Source organism: Erythrolamprus reginae, chromosome 1 (assembly GCF_031021105.1).
Source record: "Erythrolamprus reginae isolate rEryReg1 chromosome 1, rEryReg1.hap1, whole genome shotgun sequence".
Taxonomy (NCBI): Eukaryota; Metazoa; Chordata; class Lepidosauria; order Squamata; family Dipsadidae; genus Erythrolamprus; species Erythrolamprus reginae.
The window spans coordinates 405,925,776-405,950,677 of NC_091950.1; the positions used below are offsets into that span (position 1 = coordinate 405,925,776).

General features: G+C 41.1%; 1 protein-coding gene across 6 annotated transcripts in view; it reads left to right on the forward strand.

Moving 5' to 3' along the window:
* Positions 1-24,902, forward strand: part of CLIP2 (CAP-Gly domain containing linker protein 2) — a 132,717-nt gene that overhangs the window by 3,043 nt on the left and 104,772 nt on the right. For 2 of the 6 annotated variants that reach the window (XM_070735222.1, XM_070735220.1), the window contains exon 1: positions 7,239-7,957. The exons of 2 other annotated variants lie outside the window; for them this stretch is intronic. The gene's annotated coding sequence lies outside the window, so the exon portion shown is untranslated. Of the gene's footprint in view, positions 1-7,238; positions 7,958-24,902 lie in introns of those variants that run through there. 2 more of the 6 variants (XM_070735219.1, XM_070735218.1) reach the window with 1 other exon arrangement.

The following is a 24,902-nucleotide window of genomic DNA, read 5'->3' on the forward strand; positions in this document are numbered from 1 at the left end:
GCCAGAATCATTATGCAGTGTATGATTCTGTTAGATTCTTTTGGAAGGAATTCAGTTCATTCTGTTCCTTTTTTTAAATTCTGTCCTTGCAATCAAAAAGAAAATCAGTTTCACCCCCTTCCTATCAGCCCACCTTCAAAATGATGAATGAGTTGTTTCTTTTTCAGAAGCTGAGATTGCAAACCATTGACGCCAAAGTTCTTGGCAAATAGCCAGCAAACAAAAGTCCTTTTTTGGGTGTCGTTCAAGCTGTTGTCGCAAGAATTTTGCAGTACCCGTTTGAAACTGGGTCACTAATTTGTGACCTCATTGGGTCAGAATAATAAGTTGTAAGAACTGGCTTTCCTTTGTATTGTCTTTGTCTGCTGCAGGGGTGACCTTGACCTGAAAATGATAAAGCAGCTGTAAGGTAGATGGCAGCATATGGGTTACAATAATAGGGAGAAAACTGTAGATTTTTTTTTTCTATACCAGCCTTCACTAAGCAAGCATCCTCTGGCCATGATGAACTATGAGTCCCATCATTTTCCACCATTATAATAAAAGACATTTGAAGGACAACAGTTTGAAGAAGGCTGGGCTATACCTTAGTTTATACGGGTCTTCCATTTTGCTTGGTGATACAGGAGATACCATAAGCTATCTGGAATACCTGACAGCCATATTTCAAACATATCTTAGGGCACGAGGGTGGAGTAGGTTGAAGTACGCCTCCCAGAGTCTGGAAGGAGTAGGGCGGCTTATAAATTTAAATAATAAATAAATGAATGTAAATAATAAATAAATAAATGTAAATAATAAATAAATAAATGTAAATAATAAATAAATAAATGCAAATAATAAATAAATAAATGCAAATAATAAATAAATAAATGCAAATAATAAATAAATGCAAATAATAAATAAATAAATGCAAATAATAAATAAATAAATGCAAATAATAAATAAAACAGGGTTTCCGCTATTCTCTGGTTGTTTTTCTTTTCCAAGCCTCTTGTTCTGCATGTTGTTGTTGCTGGATATTTGTTTTGCAAGGAAATTGAGGGGTCTCCGACTCCTTTGATTTGGTTCAGGGGTGGGTTCCAGTTTTCTTTGCTGTCTCTTCACTCAGTGATGTGCCGCGGGCGCAGGTGGGTGTAGTGCATAAGACACATAAGCAAAAAAACAAGATGGCGCCACCGAGACAGCCAGTTTGGGGGCATCAGTTCTGGGCCCTTATATCTCAGAGGACCTCTCATGGACTATGAATGTCAACATGCTTGTGAAGAAGGCACAAAAGAGGCTGTAATTCCTGAGAATGCTCAGGAAGATGAATCTATCTCAGCATCTATTGCTGTCCTACTATCGTAGCACCATTGAGAGTGTCCTGACATACAGCATTCTTGCATGGGATAGGAGCAGCTCTGTACCGGATAAAAATCTCTACAGAGAATTATTAAAACTGCCCAGAATATCATTGAGCTCCAGCTACCCACCCTGGATGATATCTTCGCATCTTGCTGTTCATTTTCAGAGACTCTTCTCTTTTTTTAAAAAAAATTTTTTTTATTGATTTTTAACAATAACAATAAAACATACACATACACAAACATAGCCGCTCCGAGTCTCTGGAGAGGGGGTGGCATACAAATATAATAAATTAAATTAAATTAAATTAATACACACAACATATAACAGTGTGCCCAGTGTTCTTAGTGCCCGCCACCCGACAACATTCATACCCCTCCACCAAAATTGGGGTGTATTTTATATACAGTGATCCCTTGACTTTCACGGGGGATGCGTTCCAAGACCGCCCGCGAAAGTCAAATTTCCGCGAAGTAGAGATGCGGAAGTAATTACACTATTTTTGGCTATGAACAGTATCGCTGGACAACCCCTAACACTTTAAACCCCTAAATTACAATTTCCCATTCCCTTAACAACCTTTAGATTATTACTCACCATTATTACTGGTACTCATCATTAAAGTGATAATTATTACTTAATAATCCTGATATTTATTAACATAATTGTTTATTAACATTTTGGCAATGACATATGACATCACGGGTGGAAAAAACCGTGGTGTAGGGAAAAAAAACATGAAGTATTTTTTAATCAATATTTTTTGAAAAACTGTGGCATAGACTTTTCGCAAATGTCGGATCCGTAAAGGTCAAGGAAAAAATATATACCATTTTAACTCAAGAGCAATACAGTGTTCCCTCGATTTTCGTGGGTTCGAACTTCGCGAAATGGCTATACCACGGTTTTTCAAAAATATTAATTAAAAAATACTTTGCTGTTTTTTCCCCTATAGCACGATTTTTCCCGCCCGATGATGTCATACGTCATTGCCAAACTTTCGTCCGCCTTTAATAAATATTTTTTTAATAAACTTTAATAAATAAACATGGTGAGTAACAATCTAAATGGTTGCTAAGGGAATGAGAAATCGCAGTTTAGGGGTTTAAAGTGTTAAGGGAAGGCTTGTGATACTGTACATAGCCAAAAATAGTGTACATCTCTACTTTGCAGAAATTCGACTTTCACGGGTGGTCTCGGAACGCATCCCCCGCGAAAATCGAGGGAACACTGTATATCTTTTTACATATTATAAAGTGATTCCAATTTATTCTTTATAGCTTGTTCTCGAATTCTACTGACCATATCCTCTTACCTTATCCCATTGTCCCATCAGTTTCCGCAGATCAGTTTCATTGGCCGAATTCATCCTCTTATCCATAATCTCAAATTGAATATGATCCACCATATACTGATATTGATTTTGTATTGCCCGTTTTGTCGCATCCTCCTAGCCTAAGACAATTAACGCCTGAGTGCTTTCTATCACTGCTTCTTTTATTTTTCTAAATTCTCCCATCTCATTCCTTTTAACTAATACCGCGATTTCCTTTGTAATTGTCCATCGTATGTTTAACATCCTATTAGCGTGTTTAACATCCTATTTTCCAAAAGTTCTGCACTACCCAAAACATATGCATAAACACTCCCTTATCTGGAGTTGGCCTTCTCCGGGTCCCGTCGACTAAGCAATGTCGTTTGGCGGGACCCAGGAGAAGAGCCTTCTCTGTGGCGGCCCCGACCCTCTGGAACCAGCTCCCCCCAGATATCAGAGTTGCCCCCACCCTCCTTGCCTTTTGAAAACTCCTTAAAACCCACCTCTGTCATCAGGCATGGGGGAATTGAAATTTTTCCCTTCCCCCTAGGCTTATAGAATTTATACATGGTATGCTTGTATGTGTGAGTGGCTTTTTAAATTGGGGGTTATTACATTGTTTTTAATATTAGATTTGTTTACATTGTCTTTTTATATTGTTAGCCTCCCCGAGTCTTCGGAGAGGGGCGGCATACAAATATTATTATTATTATTATTATTATTATTATTATTATTATTATTATTATTAATAATAATAATAATAATAATAATATCTTGACACCCATGCCAACAAGTATTCTTAACATTCTGCTGAAAATATGCAAGTTGAGCGGGTGTGTGATACCACATGTTATCTTTTCCTTCTCATTTCCCTAACCCTTGTATTCTTAATTTTCCTTATATTCTCCATTATATACTTCATCTCTTGCATATCTACTTGTAATTCACTTTGCCACCCATTTAGTCAGTCCTTGGATCACACACCCATCTGTCTGCACTAACATCTCATCCTTTTCTCATCCTGCTTGCAATCTTTTTAAACTGTTGCCTTCTGGCAGAAGATAAAACTCGGACCACACGTTTTCTGAATAATTTTTATCCCAGAGCTGTACTCGCACTTAACAATGAACTAAAGGGTCACCATCAGTGAGTTGTTGGACAGTATTACTTGGTCTGTTGTGTAGATGTTTGGGTGGTTCGGGGTGGGGAATTTGTGGTGGGTGGGGCATGTTTTATTTGATTGTTATGTGTTTTGGGACTGGTCTTTGGGCGCTGTGAATTTTGTTATATGGGTATACTGTGTATATACATAAAATGACAAGTCAGGCGGTAGGGAAAGCAAGTAGGATGCTTGGCTGCATAGCTAGAGGTATAACAAGCAGGAAGAGGGAGATTATGATCCCGCTATATAGAATGCTGGTGAGACCACATTTGGAATACTGTGTTCCGTTCTGGAGACCTCACCTACAAAAAGATATTGACAAAATTGAACGGGTCCAAAGACGGGCTACAAGAATGGTGGAAGGTCTTAAGCATAAAACGTATCAGGAAAGACTTAATGAACTCAATCTGTATAGTCTGGAGGACAGAAGGAAAAGGGGGGACATGATCGAAACATTTAAATATATTAAAGGGTTAAATAAGGTCCAGGAGGGAAGTGTTTTTAATAGGAAAGTGAACACAAGGACAAGGGGACACAATCTGAAGTTAGTTGGGGGAAGATCAAAAGCAACATGAGAAAATATTATTTTACTGAAAGAGTAGTAGATCCTTGGAACAAACTTCCAGCAGACGTGGTAGATAAATCCACAGTAACTGAATTTAAACATGCCTGGGATAAACATATATCCATCCTAAGATAAAATACAGAAAATAGTATAAGGGCAGACTAGATGGACCATGAGGTCTTTTTCTGCCGTCAGACTTCTATGTTTCTATGTTTCTATTTATGGCAGGCTTGAATCGCTGCTGATTCTAGTGATCCAGGCTACCAACTTACTATTGGTTCTATAGAACCGGTCTGTACCAGGAAGAACTCACCTCTGATTTGTTTTTATCCATCTATGTCTTTTTTTTGGCTTGAACTCATGCATATTGACGTAATAATTTTGAGGTTGTCTATGAGAAATAATCTATATCAGTGGGGAAATTTTAAAGAGCAGTTCTAAGAGCTCTGTGGTAAAGTTTCTCCTGGGTGCCCCAGTATGTTTTAATTTTTAAAACGAAATCTAAGTAAGCAGCCCTTTATGCAGAATCATAGTTTGTAGCCAAAAAAGATATGTTCTTCTGACTTGCTTCCAGAAATTGTGGATGCTCCAACATTGGAAGCTTTTAATAGGAGATTGGACAGCTGTTTGTCTGAAATAGTAGAAGGTCTCCTGCTTATACAGGCAGTTGAACTAAAAAAAATCTCCAACGTCTCTTGCAACTCTTTTATTCTGTTATGCTTTTACAATAACATGAGCAAAAGAATATCTAAATTTTCTTTGCAGCAGTTACAAATAAAAAGTACAGTTTCTTAAAAAGATATAAACTACTTGGAGTATACGCTCTGGTATATACCAAATATAAAATAAATTAATTTGATCTAGAAAAATAATACAATATAATTGCAAAGTCGTGTCCGACCCATTATGACCCCATGGACAACATACCTCCAGGCCTTATCTACCATTCTTGGGAGTCCATTTAATCTCTCGCCCACTGCTTCAATGGCTCCATCAGCCCCCTCATTTTCTCTCATCCCATTCTTCTTTTGCCCTCAGTTTTTTCCAGCATTAGGCTCTTCTCCAGTGAGTCCTTCCTTCTCACTTGGTGGCCAAAAAATTTGAGTTTCATCTTCAGAACCTGGCTTTCTAAAGAGCAGTCAGGGTTGGTCTCCTCTAAGACTGACTGATCTCAATGGTTACCATAGAAACATAGAAGACTGACGGCAAAAAAAGGCCTCATGGTCCATCTAGTCTGCCCTTATACTATTTCCTGTATTTTATCTTACCATGGATATATGTTTATCCCAGGCATGTTTAAATTCAGTTACTGTGGATTTACCCACCACGTCTGCTGGAAGTTTGTTCAAAGAATCTACTACTCTTTCAGTGAAATAATATTTTCTCACGTTGCTTTTGATCTTTCCCCCAACTAACTTCAGATTGTGTCCCCTTGTTCTTATGTTCACTTTCCTATTAAAAACACTTCCCTCCTGGACTGTATTTAACCCTTTAACATATTTAAATGTTTCGATCATGTTCCCCCTTTTCCTTCTGTCCTCCAGACTATACAGGTTGAGTTCATTAAGTCTTTCCTGATACGTTTTATGCTTAAGACCTTCCACCATTCTTGTAGCCCGTCTTTAGACCCGTTCAATTTTGTCAATATCTTTTTGTAGGTGAGGTCTCCAGAACTGAAAAAGATATTGACAAAATTGAATGGGTCCAAAGACGGGCTACAAGAATGGTCAGATCAACGGGCCCAGGTCTGCTGGAAAAGCCAGGTCTTTGCCGCTTTAAGGTGGGGGGTAGTCCGGATTTCAGGAGTAACTAATTTAAACTTTTAAACGTAATGACCAACACCTTGAATTGCATCGAGACCAATAGGGAGCCAGTGTAATCCGCGGAGGATTGGTGTAATGTGGGTGTACCTAGATGCACTCTCAATCGCGTGGCTGTATTCTGAACAGTGATGGGTTCCTACAGGTACAGTCAGGTATGCAGAACCTGTAGAGAAATTTTGAATTTTTCTCTTTTTTCCCCCCTTCTGGGCTCTGGGAATGTTTTTCTTATTGCAGTAAATGAGGTTGGGTGTGTATAATTTTAGAAGAGCTGTGCGCGCGCGTGTGTGTGTACATACACGTGCCTTTCATCCCCGTCCAATTGTCTTTCCTTTCTCTCACTTATCATATACATTCTCTTTCTTTCATATATTCTGTCCTCTAAGTTCACTTTTACCCTTATATATATTACTACATGTCTATTTTTCTTCCTATGTATTTGTGTATTGGACAAATGAATAAAAATAAATATAGTAGATAATGTATATTTTTTGTGTGTAATATATATGTACACATATGGCATATATACATAGAATTAAACAGTATAATTTGGATGTTTAGTAATAGTAAATGGATAGGGAAATTGTATCTCTTTGAGGCGAGGAGGCCAGGCACCCTAACCCTAGCCCAAATCCTTGACGTGAGTGACATCAAATTGGCCACCTTTAAGCCAGTCACATGACCTTTAAGGCAGCTTGAGTCATATGATCCTGAAGCCACTCCCACCTGGTCACATTGCTGGCAAGCCACACCCAAAAATAAGCCACACCCACAGTGTGGTACTAAATTTTTTTTGCAGCCTTCACCAGATTCTGAACCAGTCTCTGAACACTCTTCAGGGGTAGCCCCATGTAGATTGTGTTGCAACAGTCTAGCCATGAGATGACAAGGACCTGCCACCCGATTTGTCTGCCACCCAATTTGTCACTTTGTTATATAGGCTTATTTTAGCAAATTTTCCGTGAAAGCGCATCGGCAACCTTCAAAGGTCATATTTAGTTTTTAAAAGGGGTTCAAAAAGCCCTTGAAAGGGACTGAAGGGAGGAGAGCGCAATTTGCCTTCCCAATTGATGGCTCTTGATTCTACCCGGGTTTAATCCGTCGTGTGGGAACACACCCTCTTGTTTGTTTGCGTGTGTGTGTGAATGAATGAGCGAAAGGATTCCTGCCCTCCCGCGGAATTTCCGCTGCAGCGCCGGGGGCCGAGAACCCGAGAGACGAAAGCTCTCCGAAAGAACGCTCGCTCCGCGCGAGCGAGGCTCGGCGCAAACAGCTGGAACTGCCCCCTCCCCTCCCTTTCTCCTCTCGACGGGCCCGCGCGGCTCCTTCCCCTTTTGTTCCCAGGCAAAGGCTGCAGAAAGCGCCGGGGAGGCCGAAGCGTCGCTCGGGGGCTCTTTTTGCAAGCGACCAAAGTAAGCAGAAGCTGGACCCGCCAGTCGCCCGCTTGGAACCTCATCCCGGGGCTGACGGAAGCAACGCCAAGCCAGCCTGAGCATCCTCGTTTCCTGATTAGCCGCTCCGGCTGCCTTTTGGCGGATGCCGCTCCTTTTGCATCCGAAGGGAGTGGCAGGCGCCGGCGCGCCTTCCACGGAGCAATAACGCCGTCGCCGCCGGCGTCGTCTTTGCTGTTAAAAAGAGAGCCGGGCGCTTCGGAGGGGCATGGCCTAAGTCGGGCCGGGAAAAAGGAGAAAAACCAGCAGCTTTTCGTGTCTCCCGTCCGGATTGAAGCCGGGTGGGAAGGAAGGAAGGTAAGCCAAGCTCGAGAGCGGGGAGCGGGAGGGGCAGCTGGGTGGGTTGCAAAGCTACGGTTGTGAGGAAGGGGGTGGCAGAGGAAGGGGGGGGGTGACAGAGGCATCCAGCAACAAAGGAGGGGAGGACGACGGAGGGGGGGGACGTGGAGGGGTGTAAAAAGAGTCTCAAAATGGAGGTGGGGGTGATTACCGGGTTCTGGGGTCCACCATTTGGGTGGTCTTACGCCCTCCCCCTTCCCCTGTCAGTAAATGTCACAGATTGGATGCTTATGTTATATGGTTGTGTGTTGTGTGTGGAGAGGAGAGGAGAAGAGTCACCGGCTTTTGAAGGGGGGGGAAGAAGGGGGCGGGTGGGACCTGTGGTGCCCCCCCCATAAGGGAGTCCAATGCCTGTCCTCCCCTCCCCCCAGCGGTGTGCGTCCTTGTGTCTGAGGTAAGGTGGGTGTGTGTGATATGGAGGGTTGGGGGAGCCGGCTGGCACCTGGCCACGATTCGGCCCAGCAACCCAGCCCCACTTCTGAGCATGGGAGTGAGGAAGAGGATGTCACGGCTGCAATTTCTGTGGGGACCAAGGCCAGGTTTTGAGTCTGTGTGTGCGTGTGTGTGAGGAGGAAGGATGCTGTGCACAACCTCCTTTCGTGTGTGAGTGAACGCACACCTCCTTTCACTGCCAGCTGGCGGTTGTGCTTGGTGTGTTTATCTGACATATGCTCCTGATGGGCTGTGTTTGTGTGGTTATGGGAGTTGGAGCACAGGGAGGATGCTTTAGCCTTCTTTCCTGAACGTACTCGGGTATAAAAGCTTTGAAGAGGGAGGTTTCGTTAGTTAAGCTTCTTCTGAGAGGAGAAGGGTAAGAATAATGCAGGAATGCATTTTAATAATAATAATAATAATAATAATAATAATAATAATAATAATAATAATAATAATATTTTGCTAGCTCCTGTGGCCTAGAGGGGGAACTCTTGCCTCGCAATCCGGAGGTTGGAAGTTTGATCCTAGGTAGGCAGATATAGTCTCCTGCTTGGGTAGGGGGTTGGACTAGATGAGGGGTAGGCAAAATTGGCTCTTTTATGAGTTGTGGACTTCAACTCCCAGAATTCCTGAGCCAGTCATGCTAGTTCAGGAATTCTGGGAGTTAAAAGTCCACCTGTTACAGAAGAGCCAACTTTGCCTACCCCTGGATTAGATGACCTGCAAGGTCCCTTCCAACTCTGTTTATTTGTTATCTTTTACCTCAGTAGCAGAAATAATAAATAAACAACAAAATAACAACAACAGAGTTGGAAGTATTCTAGTCCAACCCCCTGCTTAGGCAGGAAACCCTACACTACTTCAGACAAATGGTTATCCAACATCTTCTTAAAAACGTCCAATGTTGGAGCATTCACAACTTCTGGAGGCAAGCTGTTCCACTGGTTAATTGTTCTGTCAGGAAATTTCTCCTTAGTGCTAAGTTACTTCTCTCCTTGTTTAGTTTCCACCCGTTGCTTCTTGTTCTACCCTCGGGTGCTTTGGAGAATGGGAAAATAGAAATTTAAATAGGAATTTAAAAGGAAAAGAATGAAAATAAACAACAGTGACAAGCCTATTCCCCATCTTCCTGAAAATGTTTACTCACTTCTGTAGAGTAAGTGTCTGTATTTGTAAGATGAGAGATTGGATAAGGATGCTAGTAAATAAATATTTGGAGTAACGGAGGGATAGGATAAGTGAGGGGTGACATTTAGTCATAGTTCAGTTATATTTGGGATGGGGCTGAACTTGCCTTGCTGGCTGTCAGCAACAGATAGAGAGAAGGGGCGTGCATAAGTGCTATTGCTAACATGTTGTAAGCCACCCTGAGTCTAAGGAGAAGGGCGGCATTAAAAAAATTAAATAAATAAATAAATAAATAAGTGCACCAGTGTGCCTACCATCCTTGTCCTAATGTTTCACTCTTATTAGTACCCATCCCAGCGTTATATCTATGTATGCTACCAATACGTACTTGACAAAATAAATAAATAAAATAAATAGAATATATGACAACCTGCTGAGCATAGGCAGAATGCTTTCTTGTTAGGAACATAGAAGACACTTCATACAAGTAGTTGTCAAGTTACAACCATTAACAACTGTTCAAAGATACAACTGAAATTTGTAATCAAAGATGCACTGAAAAATAATTGACTTAGAACCAGTCCTTGCACTTAAATCATGGGTCCCCAAACTCTAGTGAAAGTGCAGAGGAGAGCAACCAAGATGATTAGGGGCCTGGAAACTAAAGCATACGAAGAACTGTTACGTAAACTGGGCATGGCTAGTCTAGTGAAGAGAAGGACCAGGGGAGACATGATAGCAGTCTTCCAATATTTGAGGAGCTGCCAGAGAGAGGAAGGGGGTCAAGCTATTTTCTAAAGCACCAGAAAGTCAGACAAGGAACAATGCATGAAAGCTGGCTAAGGAGAGATTCAATTTGGAAATAAGGAGAAACTTTCTGACAGTGAGAACGGTCAACCAGTGGAACAGCTTGCCTTCAGAGGTTGTGAGAACTCCAACAACTGAGACTTTGAAAAGGAAATTGGACTACCATTTGTCGGAAATGGTGTAGGGATTACTGCTTGAGGGGTGGGAGGGTTGGAGTAGTTGACCTACAAGGTCCCTTCCAACTCTGTTATTCTGTAGTCTTCAACATAGCTGGCTAGAGAATTCTGGGAGTTGAAGTCCATAAGTCTTAAAGTTGCCAAGTTTGAAAACCTCTGACTTAAACTGTTGTAGTATCCCCAAAGTCTGCGATCAAAATTTCAGGGCTTGGCAACCAGCATATATTTACAAAGGTTGCAGCATCCCAGGGTGATGTGATTCCCATTTGCAACTTTCCTAGCTGGCTTCTGAGAAGCAAAGCAATTCGTGATGCTGGATTCACTTAAGGACTGCACGATTGGCTTAATAACTGCAGTGATTTGCTTAACAACCATAGCAGGAAGGGTGGTAAAAATGGTTCACAATTTATTTAACAACCACCTTGGCTTAGCAATGAAAATTCTGGTCCGCTTACTGTCGTAAATCAAGGACTACCTGTATGCCTACATTGTGGTCACTTGAACAAGATTGAGTTGCCTTGAACATGTGCTTCAATACAAGTGGGGCTGTGTTGGAGATACTCTTTGCCCTGAGTGGTGCACAAAATACAACATGGGTAAAGATAGTCCTTGACCTACAACAGTTATTATTTATTATTATTTATTTGGACTTATATGCTGCCCAACTCCCAAAGGGCTCTGGGCAGCTCACAGCCAAATACACATAAAATGTAATAAAACCCATTTAGTGACCGTTCAAAGTTACAATGATAGTGAAAAAAGTGACATAACCGTTTGTCACATTTATGACCTTTGTAGCATCCCCATGACCATGTCATCAAAATTCAGATACTTGGCAGCTGGTTCACAATTATGACCCAAAATCGTGTGATCACCCTTTGCAATCTTTCGACAAGCAAAGTCAACGGGGAAGTCAGATTCACTTAACAACCGTGATAACAACTTATCAACTGCGGTGATTCACGGTTGTGGCAAGAAATGATCCAAAACTCCTTTAACCAATATCTCACTTAACAACAGAAATGTTGGATTCAATTGTAGTCATAAGTCGAAGACTACCTGCACATATCAACAGATGCTAAAGTCTATGGGACAATGTCATCATGAAAGTTTGGGTGAACAAGGATGTTTTTATTTATTCTCTAAAAGTGCACAACTTGAGAGCTAACCTCATTTTCCATGGTCATGACATTGCTCTGGGAAGGACATATCTTGAATCTTGATGCTATGGCTGTTTCCATTTATGACAGGGGTCCCCAAACTTGGCAACTTTAAGGTTTGTGGACTTCAACTCCCAGAATTCTCCAGCCAGCATAGCTGGCTAGAGAATTCTGGGAATTTGTTTGTTTATACAGTATATATATATTCTCCAGCCAGCTATGCTTGTGGACTTCAAAGAGTCCTTTTGGAGTGAGCAGCATATATATAATTCTGGGAGTTTATTTATTTATTTATAGATATAGATATAGATGATTCTGGGAGTTGAAGTCCATAAGCATAGGTGGCTAGAGAATTCTGGGCATTGAAGTCCACAAGCAGAGCTGGCTAAAGAATTCTGGGAATTGAAGTCCACAAATCTTAAAGTTGCCAAGTTTGGGGACCCCTGCTTTATGGATTTCCAAGCATTGCCCCTTGACCACTTTTAAAATATGGGCTTCGTATGTCGGTGGTTTAATTATGCATCTTGATATTGCAAACAAAACTTCCTTGCATATTTTTTAATGAGCAACCAGCTCTCAGGTCTCAGTGTGTGCATTTCTGCAAGGTGATCTGGGGTGCCTGTGTACTTTCCTTTTAACTTAAAAAAAATAAAATAAAGGCAATTAGGAGTTTGGGAGTTTGATGTGAAATCCCTTGTTGCAAGCCCTGATCTGTGGGTGATACACTTTGAAGAATTTTGAAATGTTTTGGCACCTTTTCTTTTTGAAGTTACCCTGTTTTGGGGTGTTTTTTTTAATTAAAAACCCCCCAGGTTTTGTTTGCTTTAGCCTCAAAGTGATAGGACCGTGTGCTGCCAGCTTTTAACAGATACAATCAAAACCCCAATTCTAAATTTACTCAGTGTTTTTCTTTGTTCCACAGACCATCGAAATCTGGTTAGGCAAGATCAAGGGAACAAATTAAGAACAGCCTTTCATCAGATATTTCAGTTGCATTCTGAAGCATTTATAGCCTGATTTAACAGAGCAGAATAACAGAACTGGAAGGGACCTTTGAGATCTTCTAGTCCAGTGATGGCGAACCTTTTTTCCCTCGGGTGCCGAAAGAGCATCTGTGTGCGGTATCGCACATGCAGGAGTGCCCACACCCATAATTCAATGCCTGGAGAGGGGGCAAAAACTGCTCCCCCTGCCCCCCCAGAGGCCCTCTGGAGGTCAGAAACAGACTATTTCCCAATTTCTGGTGGGCCTGGTAGGCCCGTTTTTCACCCTCCCCAAGCTCCAGAGGCTTCTCCAGAGACTGGGGAGGGTAAAAATGTCCTCCCCCATCCCCCCAGAGGCTCTCTGGAAGCCAAAAAATGCCCTCCCAGAGCCTCCGTGCAAGCCAAAAATCAGATGGCCGGCACACACATGCACATTGGAGCTGAGCTAGAGCAACGGCTTGCACGTCTTCGGAGAAGGGTGGCATACAAATCTAAATCTAAATAATAATAATAATAATAATAATAATAATAATAATAATAATAATAATAATAATAATATGGCTCTGCGTGCCACCTGTGGCACCTGTGCCATACGTTCACCATCACTGCTCTAGTCCAACCCCCTTCTCAAGCAGGTGATCCTGGGTGGGTAAAAATAGGACTTTCTTAAGTTGCAGTCTTATACTGTGTCTTTTTTTGAGGGTGGGGAAACGATCACTTTAAAATTCTTGGAATATATGTATGAGCTGATGCAATTAATATTATGCTATTTAGTATTCGGGACTTGTATGTCTCCAAGATCTCTTTATACATTATGATGTATGAGTCTGTGACAAGCACTAAGGATCATGGGAAGAATATCAGAGATGACACATTTGCTCCAATAAACCGGTTTTATGCTAAGAAAGGATTTTCTGCTACAACAGGATTTATTCTGTAATCATGAAGTCTGGCAGGCTTTATATAAAGCCGTACCTACCGTTTGATCAGCAACATATTTCCATTTATGTTTAAAGTTGATTTCCTTTTTTTAAAAACTCAAGGTGTTGGGTTAGGTCAGAAGTCCCCAAACCTAGCAACTTTAAGACTTATGGACTTCAACTCCCAGAATTCTCCAGCCAGCACTGGCTGAAGAATTCTGGGAGTTGTCCCACCAGTTTCTGGTGCACGTGTGTGCGCAAAAACCAGCTGGCTGGTGCACATGTGTGTGCCAGAAACCAGAAAATCATCTTCCTGACACACAGGCTGCTCTTCTGGTTTCTAGTGCATGCACACTGGGCGCCTGCTCGTCCGATTTCCAGAATGCATGTGCTTGCTCCTGTTTCGATACTCGGTGCCGAAAAGGTTCGCCAACCCTGCTTTATGTCCATTTTTCATATACCTCTGCTTATGAACTTAATTCATTCCATGACCAGGTTCTTAAGTAGAAAAGTTTGTAAGAAGCAGCAATTTTTTCCCAAAGGAATCAATGTAAAAATAAATAATGTGTGCAATTGGGGAAACCACAGGGAGGGTAGAGGCCTTGTTTCCTCCCAGGAGATTACTAGGGAGACCCCATGGAGGCTTCTCCCTGCCTTTTCCAGCCCTGTTTCCTGCTAGGAGATTCCTAGAGAGGCCTCACAGAAGCTTCTCCCCACCTTTTCCCGCCCTGTTTCCTCCCAGGAGATTCCTAGAGAGGCCCCACGGAGGCTTCTCCCTGCCTTTTCCGGTTACAGTTTCGGAGGCTCGGGTTTATAAGTGGAAAATGGTTCTTGAGAAGAGGCAAAAAAATCTTAAACACACGGTATTTTATATGATTCAAAATTACATTCTTTAAATGGTATTTTTTAAAATAGTAATTTATGAATAGTAAACCAAAACTATGATAGAGCAAGCTCTTATGGATAAGTGTCCTGCCCATTGTTTTACCTTTCCAACATGTTATAACAGTAGATAGCATTTTAACTATAGAGAAAGTCCCACAGTTTTTTGTTTTCATTTCCACAAAATTTATAATTCTATAAATTTATATATAAACTATAATTTATAGTTATAATGCCCAGTAGCAGTAATTGTTTACTTGGATTCAAAGTTCTGGTTGATTTTTTCCTCCAATAAAAACTTTGTGTATTATAGCAACAATATAATTTTGGTACTCAGTTCCATTGGCTGTCAGATGATGTCAGATAAATAATGTGATCAATTGTTTAATTGATGAATCATGCTGGATCATTTTTTACTGTGCTCAAGAGAAAATTCTAGTTGAAATTTCATCATGATCTCCTGAGTAGTGTATTGGCTCAGAGGTTCCTAGAATGGCAGGAAAACCCAGGGAAAAAATTGTCATAAAAATTCAAGGCATTACAGATAACTCATTTCGCTTGTCATAGTTACAGCTTCGCCAGATGTTGAACAAATATACTAGCAGAAGATTCTCTTTCCATATAGTATGTGGGTATTCATGACAGAAGGATTTTATTACTAGTGTGATTAATGGACTGTAACTACAGCTTATTTAAAAGCCCAGAATTTTCATAAGGACTTAAATAAATCTTTAGCTGTAATCTTAAACTTAAAACATAGTTTGAAATACTATTTGCACTAGATGCTAAGCCTGAAACAAACTCACCATTTTATGAGGTAGTGTGTTCTGTGAACTGGACAATGAAATTTGGAGTACCTTTCCAAGGTACTCAGAATAAGTATCTGAGAGGTCCTTGGAGGTCTTTTAGGAGGTCTCTGCTCAAGCATTCAGGCAAATAATTGTCTAGTGTTGGAGCACCCACAACTTCTTAAGCTAAGTTGTTTCACTGATTAATTGTTCTAATTTCTCCTTAGTTCCTTGATTAATTTCCATCTACTGCTTCTTGTCCTGCCTTCAGGTGCTTTGGAGAATAGATTGACACCTTCTTCTTTTTGGCAGCTTCTCATATACATTGGAACCCTGCTATGATGTCACTCCTAGTCCTTCTTTTAATTAAACTACAGTGATACCTCGTCTTACAAATGCCTCATCATACAAACTTCATGATACAAACCCGGGGTTTAAGATTTTTTTGCCTCTTCTTACAAACTATTTTCATCTTACAAACCCACCGCCGCTGCTGGGATGCCCCGCCTCTGGACTTCCGTTGCCAGTGAAGCACCTGTTTTTGCGCTGCTGGTATTCCCCTGTGGCTCCCCTCCATGGGAAACCTCATCTCCAGACTTCCATGTTTTTGTGATGCTGCAGGGGAATCCCAGCATCGCAAAAACGAGCGCTTCGCTGGCAACGGGAGTCCGGAGGTGGGGTTTCCCAGCAAAGGGAGCATCAGTGAAATCACAGCATCGCAAAAACACAGAGGTCCAGAGGCGGGATTTCGAAGACTTTGGTGTTTTTGCAATGCTGGGATTTCACTGATGCTCCCTTTGCTGGGAAACCCCACCTCCGGACTCCCGTTGCCAGCGAAGCGCTCGTTTTTGCGATGCTGGGATTCCCCTGCTGGGATTCCCCTGCAGCATCGCAAAAACACAGAAGTCCAGAGGTGGGTTTTCCCATGGAGGAGAGCCTCAGGGGAATCCCAGCAGCGCAAAAATTGGCGCTTCGGCTGGCAAAAGGGGTGAATTTTGGGCTTGCGCGCATTAATCGCTTTTCCGTTGATTCCTATGGGAAACATTGTTTCGTCTTACAAACTTTTCACCTTAAGAACCTCGTCCCGGAACCAATTAAGTTCGTAAGACAAGGTATCACTGTATACCTAATTCCTGCAAACATTCTTCATACGTTTTAGCTTCCAGTTCCCCTAATCATCTTTGTTACTTTTCTCTGTACTCTTTCTAGATTCTCAACATTGTTTTATGTCGTGGCAATCAAAACTGGATGCAATATAGCAACAGCAATATCATTTAGACTTATATACCGCTTCTCAGGGCTTTACAGCCCTCTCTATGCAATTTACAGAGAATAAAGCATATTTACTGACCTTGGAAGAATGGAAAGCTGAGTCGAACTTGAGCCTACTGAGATTTGATTTGCAAAACTGCTGGCAACCGGTGATCAGCAGAAGTAGCTTGCAGTACTGAACTCTTAACAACTGCACCACCTAGGCACAATATTCCAATTGTGGTCTTTCCAAGACATTGTAAAGCAGTATCACTCCTTTATAGTATCTTCTCCCTACTACTCAGAACTGCTAATTTCATTTTTTGTACATTTTTCAAACTTTAGGATTTTTGTAATGTATTGAATCTTCATCTTTATATTAGGGCTGTGCTATTCTGATCATTTAAGGACGATGTTTTAGAAGATTTAGCTGCTGTACAATAAATCTAAACCAGTGACATGTACAGTGAAGGGCTGCTATGCAGAATTCTACCTAATACGTTGCATTTCTCTCTTCCCATCTTGTTTCTAGTTGTATCTCAACAATCAGTATTCCTCAGTTTTTGGCTTGCTCCCAAATCCTTATTGGGGTCAGACTACTTCAAATGAAAGCGATAGTCACTTTCTACAAATTTCAGAGTTTCTCCAGGTTTACCGAAATGGTGTGTATTGGGTTGGTTATTCAAAGGTTTGCTTGTAATTTGGGAGTAGAGGGATTAGTACTGTATATAACTGGAACTCTACAGAAGCAAAAGAATGATCATGGATGTTATTTTTTTCATGCTTTGCTTATAAGCTTTCTGTTGGGAACCCTGGATGCAGAACTAAATGTATTTTGGATCTTATCCAATAACATTCTTCTTACATCCTGTTAGCGAAGAATGCAATTTCTGAGGAACAGCTTGTGGGTGATAGGTGAAAGTTTTGCATTACCCGAGAACACTAACCATTATGAGGAAATAGATTGATAGGTTTTGGTCTGATCCAAGACATTATTTGATCTGCCATTATCCCTCTTAGCCTTTATTAACTACATGGATAGGGAGTGGGACAATTTGCAATAGCAAACTTGCTGCAGCAAACTCACTATGGCCAACTCACTGCAAGACAATTCATTGTGGGACAATTTAACACTTCTATTTATTTAAAATAAATAAAAATTATTATATTTTTTTTGCCATTCCCATTTTATTCTGTCCCTCCTTTTGCAGCCTTTCTTTAATGTTTCTATTACACCATTCCTTTAATATTAGTGTAACTCTTGTCCTGCAGTACAAAAAAGATGTTGAGATGTCTAGAAAGAGTGTAGAGAAGAGCAACCATGATGATACGGTAAGAGACTGGAGGCTAAAACATATGAAGAATGTTTGCAGGAACTATTCATGGCTAGTCTAATGAAGAGAAAGACCAGGTGACACATAATACCAGTGTTTCAATATTTGAGGGGCTACCACAGAGAGGAGGGGGGGGGTCAAGCTATTTTCCAAAGGACCTGAAGGCCAGACAAGGAATAAAGGATGGAAACTGAACAAGGAGAGATTCAACCTGGAAAATAAGGAGAAATTTTCTGATCGTGAGAACAATCAACCAATGGGACAGCTTGCCTCCAGAAGTTGTGGGAGCTTCATCATTGGAAGCTTTCAAGAGGAGACTGCCCTGTCATCTCTCAAAAATGGTGTAACAATACAGTACAACAGCAAATCTAATTACATTTAAAATTACAATCTAAAAATCCAATATTTAAAAACAATCATACCGGTTCAATCATACAACATATATCTCATTTCATTGGCCAGGGATCTGAGACCTAATTGCCCCAAGCCTGGCAACATAGGTGAGTCTTAAGACTCTTACGGGAGGCAAGGAGGGTGGGGGAAGTGCAAATCTCCAAGGGGAGCTGATTCCAGAGAGCCGGGGCCCCCACAGAGAAGGCTCTTCCCCTAAGCCCACCGCCCAAGCGACATTGTCTGGCTGACGGGACCTGGAGAAGGCCAACTCTGTGGGACCTAATCAGTCACTGGGACTCATACAGCAGAAGGCGGTCCCACAAGTAATCTGGCCCGATGGCATGTAGGGCTTTATAGGTCATTACCAACACTTTGAATTGTGTCCAGAAACCAATCAGCAATCAATGCAGTCCGTGGCATGTTGGAGAAATATGGGCATGCCTAGGGAGGCCCATGACCGCTCTCATGGCTGCATTTTGCACGATTTGAAGTTTTCAAGCCCACTTCAGAGGTAGCCCATGTAGAGAGCATTGCAGTAGTCGAACCTCGAGGTCATAAGGGCATGAGCGACTGTGAGCAGAGACTCCCTGTCCAAATAGGGCTGCAACTGGTACACCAGGCGAACCGGGACAAACGCCTCCCTCGCTACAGCCAAAAGATGATGGTCCAAAGTTATCTGTTGCTTCCTAAGTGAACAGTTTGATTTCACAGAAGTTTGATTTACTTGGATTTATATTGTGTTGTTTAAGTGTTCCCCCCCCTTTTTTTGGAGCAGTGTATTTCACTTCAATGCAAGGATGCCTCTTCCATTTTCTAAAATCTTTTTATGGCCAAAAACTAAAGTTAATAAAAGCTAAACATATTGGTTAATTATGAATAAATATTGAATAGGGAAGGATAATAACATTGTATATAATAACACTGTTTGGACATACTCATCATCTGCTCAATTTGTTTTATTTATTCATTGAAATAAGTTGGATGCTGTGTACAGTACTTACAAGATTCCATTTATTTTATTTTTCCACTTTTGAATTGTCCATCTATCTCAGAGATGGTATACAATACAAAAACAGGATACAAAAATCAAACTTAGAAAGAGGCAGGGATGATTAGACACTGTTAAAATTAATTGCAACAATTAAAATTAATTATAAAGCAAAGGAGGGCTTCCATTCCATTCTGCTTCTTGCTGCTATTGGCCCAGTTTGTAGGCACCTTATATTTATCAAGACAACTTGTACAACAATTCTGGTAATATTTCTTTTCACTGCAGAATTTTTCCAGTATTTCAGTCAGAGAAATAGATTTACTCATCACCTATAATCTAGCCCTTTTCTTATGTCACTTCCCTAAAGGAATACAGTGTTCAAGATCAGATATCTCTGCAAAATGTCAAATCAAAGACTTTTAGATAGGAAATTTATTTCTTTTTGCAGTGGGAGGATTGATCCCCACCTCCGAAAAAAGCTGAAAACTGCAGGAAATAATTTGACAATGTCATAGCCTCACTGGCATAAGTGGGAGCAAAATTTTCAGTCCTTTTATAAAAAAAAATATATTGAGCCTATTGAATGTTTAACACACTCTTTTCACTACAAAACTTGCTATATTAGGCTATCATTAAACCATTTGCCAGCATAGGCTGAGATAAATAGTTGAAAATGCCAGGGGTCCATATTGTTATTATTCAGTCACTAAGATGTCCGACTGTAGTACGAACTAGGTTGTAGTAACTCTATACCACTTAGTTATGCTGTTATGCTCCAAGAGTTATACACTTCATGAACCCAGGGATCATAACGTTGCTCAAATGAGGGTCCATATTTATTTATTTATTTGGTTTTTATGCCGACCTTCTCCTTAGACTCAGGGCGGCTTACAACATGTTAGCAATAGCACTTTTTGACAGAGCCAACATATTGCCCCCACAATCCGGGTCCTCATTTTACCCACCTCGGACGGATGGAAGGCTGAGTCAACCTTGAGCCGGTGATGAGATTTGAACCGCTGACCTTCAGTTTTACAGTCAGCTTCAGTGGCCTGAAATACAGCACTATACCTGCTGCGCCACCCCGGCTCTCTAATACAGTATTGGATATTAACGGAATAACAGTGTTGGAATGGACCTTGGAGGTCTCATAACCAAATCCCCTGCTCAGGCAGGAAACCCTTTATACCGAACTATTTCAGACAAATAGTTGCCCAATCTTATCTTAAAAACCTCCAGTGTTTGTTCCATCCTGTTTCCATCCAATAGTCCTATTTTGGACCTTAGATCTACTGATCTTCCACTATTTTGATGAAATGGAAGTGAAACTTTATAAAGTGAAACTCTCTCTTTCTCTTTCTCTTTCTCTTTCTCTTTCTCTCTCTCTCTCTCTCTCTCTCTCTCTCTCTCTCCCTCCCTCCCTCCCTCCCTCCCCCCACTCTCTCTCTCTCTCTCTCTCTGTATCTGTGAATTGCTGAAGCCATTCTATGTTCTGACACTATTTTCTACTCAATGCACCAATTTGAGAAAAACCAAATAGTAGAAAATGAGCCCAGCAGTCTTGACTCCAGATGGGTGAAGAAATATATACCATAATCTATATATGTGGTGATTTGATTTTGTCTTTTATATCCACTTCCCTAAGATTTGCAAAAAAATGTCCACTGCATAAAAGTGATTGTAGGAAAATGGGTCATTTGTCTTGGCAGGTAAATGGTGCCTTTAGGGAGAAGATGTCTTGAATTACCTGAGACAATGATTTAGTTTTCTAGATGTCTTGTTTCAAGCATCAGCTATGTCCATAGGCTGGCATGTCTCCCAAGTGGTTCTATCTATGGAGATTGGAAACTTTCCTCATTCTTGTTGTTGGTTGTCTTGTCCGACCCATTGCAACCCAATGGACAATGTTCCTCCAGGCCTTTCCATCCTCTACCATCTCCTGAAGTCCATTTAAGCTCACGGCAACTGCTTCAGTGACTCATAGAAACATAGAAACATAGAAGTCTGACGGCAGAAAAAGACCTCATGGTCTATCTAGTCTGCCCTTATACTATTTTCTGTATTTTATCTTAGGATGGATATATGTTTATCCCAGGCATGTTTAAATTCAGTTACTGTGGATTTATCTACCACATCTGCTGGAAGTTTGTTCCAAGGATCTACTACTCTTTCAGTAAAATAATATTTTCTCATGTTGCTTTTGATCTTTCCCCCAACTAACTTCAGATTGTGTCCCCTTGTTCTTGTGTTCACTTTCCTATTAAAAACACTTCCCTCCTGGACCTTATTTAACCCTTTAATATATTTAAATGTTTCGATCATGTCCCCCCTTTTCCTTCTGTCCTCCAGACTATACAGATTGAGTTCATTAAGTCTTTCCTGATATGTTTTATGCTTAAGACCTTCCACCATTTTGTAGCCCGTCTTTGGACCCGTTCAATTTTGTCAATATCTTTTTGTAGGTGAGGTCTCCAGAACTGAACACAGTATTCCAAATGTGGTCTCACCAGCATTCTATATAGTGGGATCATAATCTCCCTCTTCCTGCTTGTTATACCTCTAGCTATGCAGCCAAGCATCCTACTTGCTTTCCCTACCGCCTGACTGCACTGTTCACCCATTTTGAGACTGTCAGAAATCACTACCCCTAAATCCTTTTCTTTTGAAGTATTTGCCAACACTGAACTGCCAATACAATACTCAGATTGAGGATTCCTTTTCCCCAAGTGCATTATTTTACATTTGGAAACATTAAACTGCAGTTTCCATTGCTTAGACCATTTATCTAGTAAAGCTAAATCATTTACCATATTACAGACGCCTCCAGGAATATCAACCCTATTGCACACTTTAGAGTCATCGGCAAATAGGTAAACCTTCCCTACCAAACCTTCCCCTATGTCACTCACAAATATATTAAAAAGAATAGGACCCAGAACAGATCCTTGTGGCACACCGCTTGTAACCTGACTCTGCTCAGAATACTCAGAAGACTCCATCCAGCCACCTTATTCTCTGTCATCCCCTTCTTCTTTTGCCCTCAGTCTTTCCCAGTATTAGGATCTTCTCCAGTGAGTCCTTCCTTCTCATTAGGTGGCCAAAGTATTTGAGATTCATCTTCAGGATCTGGCCTTCTAAAGAACAGTCAGGGTTGGATCTCCTCTAGGACTGACCGGTTTGATTGCCTTGCAGTCCAGGAGTCTTCTCCAGCACCATAATTCAAAGGCCTCAATTCTTTGGAGTTCAACCTTCCCTATGGTCCAACTTTCACAACCATACATTGCAACTGGGAAAACCATAGCCCTGACTATGTAGATTTTGATTGGCAGGGTGCTTTTTCTGCTTTTTAGTATGCTGTATCCTCATTCTAACCTTTAACAATTTTTTGGCCAACTTTAATGAGGCACTAAAGGAATAGATCCGTTGACTTAGGTATCCAACTGGATTCACGGCTACTGCTTGATGGGTAGGCAGAGAGAAACCCTTTGCCAGCTTGTGACAAATGTTGCAAAGAAAATACCATGGACTTGTCTATGCAGTCATCAGATGTCAAGGCCAACCTGAGGGCACCAACAATTGATAAATAATACCCACCTGTTTAGTGTTAAGGAGTGTGTAGAGTAACCCGTGAGTTACCAAGGATGTACAGAGGAAACGTGAAGGTGGCAAATATCCAGCTGATAGCCCAGAGATAAAAGTAATAATTCAGATAACCAGATACTGTACATTAAATTTATAAATATTATTTACTTTAGCAAATAGCTTAGTCATACATATTTACAGTCACTCTAGTCATACACATTTACAGCAATCAATACGTATAGAAGTCTATAAGCCTTACTTACATAAACCATACATAAACCGTCATTAGAACACACAGTTCTTACAGCATAGTCACACAGACAAACTAGCAGAGAATAATCAGAGAATCAAAGATTAATGAGGGGGGGAGGGAGACTGGCTCCCTCTTATGGCTAACTGCAACACTAGCACTTAAAGCTATAGTGCTATAATTCATTTAAATATATGTTGTTTGTTTATATATTGACAAACCCAGTCAGTTAAGTACATAGTACTAACACCACCAAACTTGCCACGCTGCCCATTCAGGTTGTGCCAGTGTGGCAACGTGGCAACTACTTCTCCCGCTTCCGCCTTGGTGGTGGACGTATGATGGCCTTGAACTTCTCAAAAGAATGCTTTGTGGCTACATCTGCTGCCTCCCAAGTTTCCATAAACATCAGGCCTTCTACAGATAATGTGGCAAGCCGTTGATTAATCCCCAATTGATGCATTGGCTTGACACATATAACAGTCAGACTGGAGCAAGGTGTCAGTATTGAACGGTCTTCCCAAGCCTGCAGGCAAAGCCGTGTTTTTAGGGCCTTTTGGAAGGCCATTATATTAATTATCGAGAAGTTGTCTGCGAAATTAATTTGCATTTGGAAAATAGCAGTAGTTGTAATGTGAGGTACTTTAATCTCCACAGGAAGAGCAGACAACCAAGCAGAATGTGATGTGCAGCAGAATTTTGCTGGTGTTTGTTCCTTGTTGAGTTGTCATTTTCAATCTGGTTTTCCTCCTATAATAAATTTCACTCCTGCTGGTAATTTATATTCAGTCAAAATAAAATTGATCAATACCGATATAAAATAAATACAGAATTAGAAAATAATACACAAATACTTGAAAACTGTCAAAGCATCATGTAAATAAAGCCTTGACAATTAAATACTGAGGCTGCTCTTTTTAAAAGGGACGCCCTCCTGAACAAAGAAAAATGACTTTGGCTACTATACCAAATACAACAAACTCAGATGCAGACCAGACCTAACATTACTCCAACGCATCCGCTCCCGTGAACTACGTGCTGAACTTAGCAGACGTCGTGAACTCGGTGAAAATAACCTTTTCATTGACTACCGTTCTGATTGCATCAGAACCAGAACCCACAACCCTCCCTTCATCCCGCAAACCCACTACCCCTCCTGCCCCTCCTCAACCTTCCCACACTTCTCTACCCACCATCCCTCATCAACAATCTGACCTCCCCAGCACCTCCAGCAATGAATAGGAAAACGCGCCCCTTACTACCTCGCCTCAATCCCACCCCAACTCAACCCAACTAAATCTCATCCCTGAACACAAATTCAATCTCAAATGCAAACTCATCAATGCAAGAAGTTTAATCAATAAGTTATCAGAATTCCTCCTTCTACTCGACACCAACTTATTTGACTTAATCTTTGTTTGCGAAACATGGTTGAATTGTTCCTTTCCTGACTCCATCATCACGCATAATAACTACCTGGTTCTCCGGTCTGACCGCGAATCCCGCAGAGGAGGTGGTGTAGCCATATTCTATAAAAGCTCACTCAATCTAAAAAACATTCAAGTAGCACATGATCTATCCCTTCCTGAAACCTTAATCTGCGATCTTTCCCTCATCACTACTCTCTGCTTTTTACTGTGCTACAGAGCTCCAAACTATGACACTACCCATGCATCAAAATTAACCTCCCTACTAACATGGGCATCCTCCTGCCCCTATCCCATCATCTTCCTAGGTGACCTTAACCTACCATACATCAACTGGACACTAAATGAATGCTCCACCGAACCCATACATACCACCATTTATAACACCGTCACCAG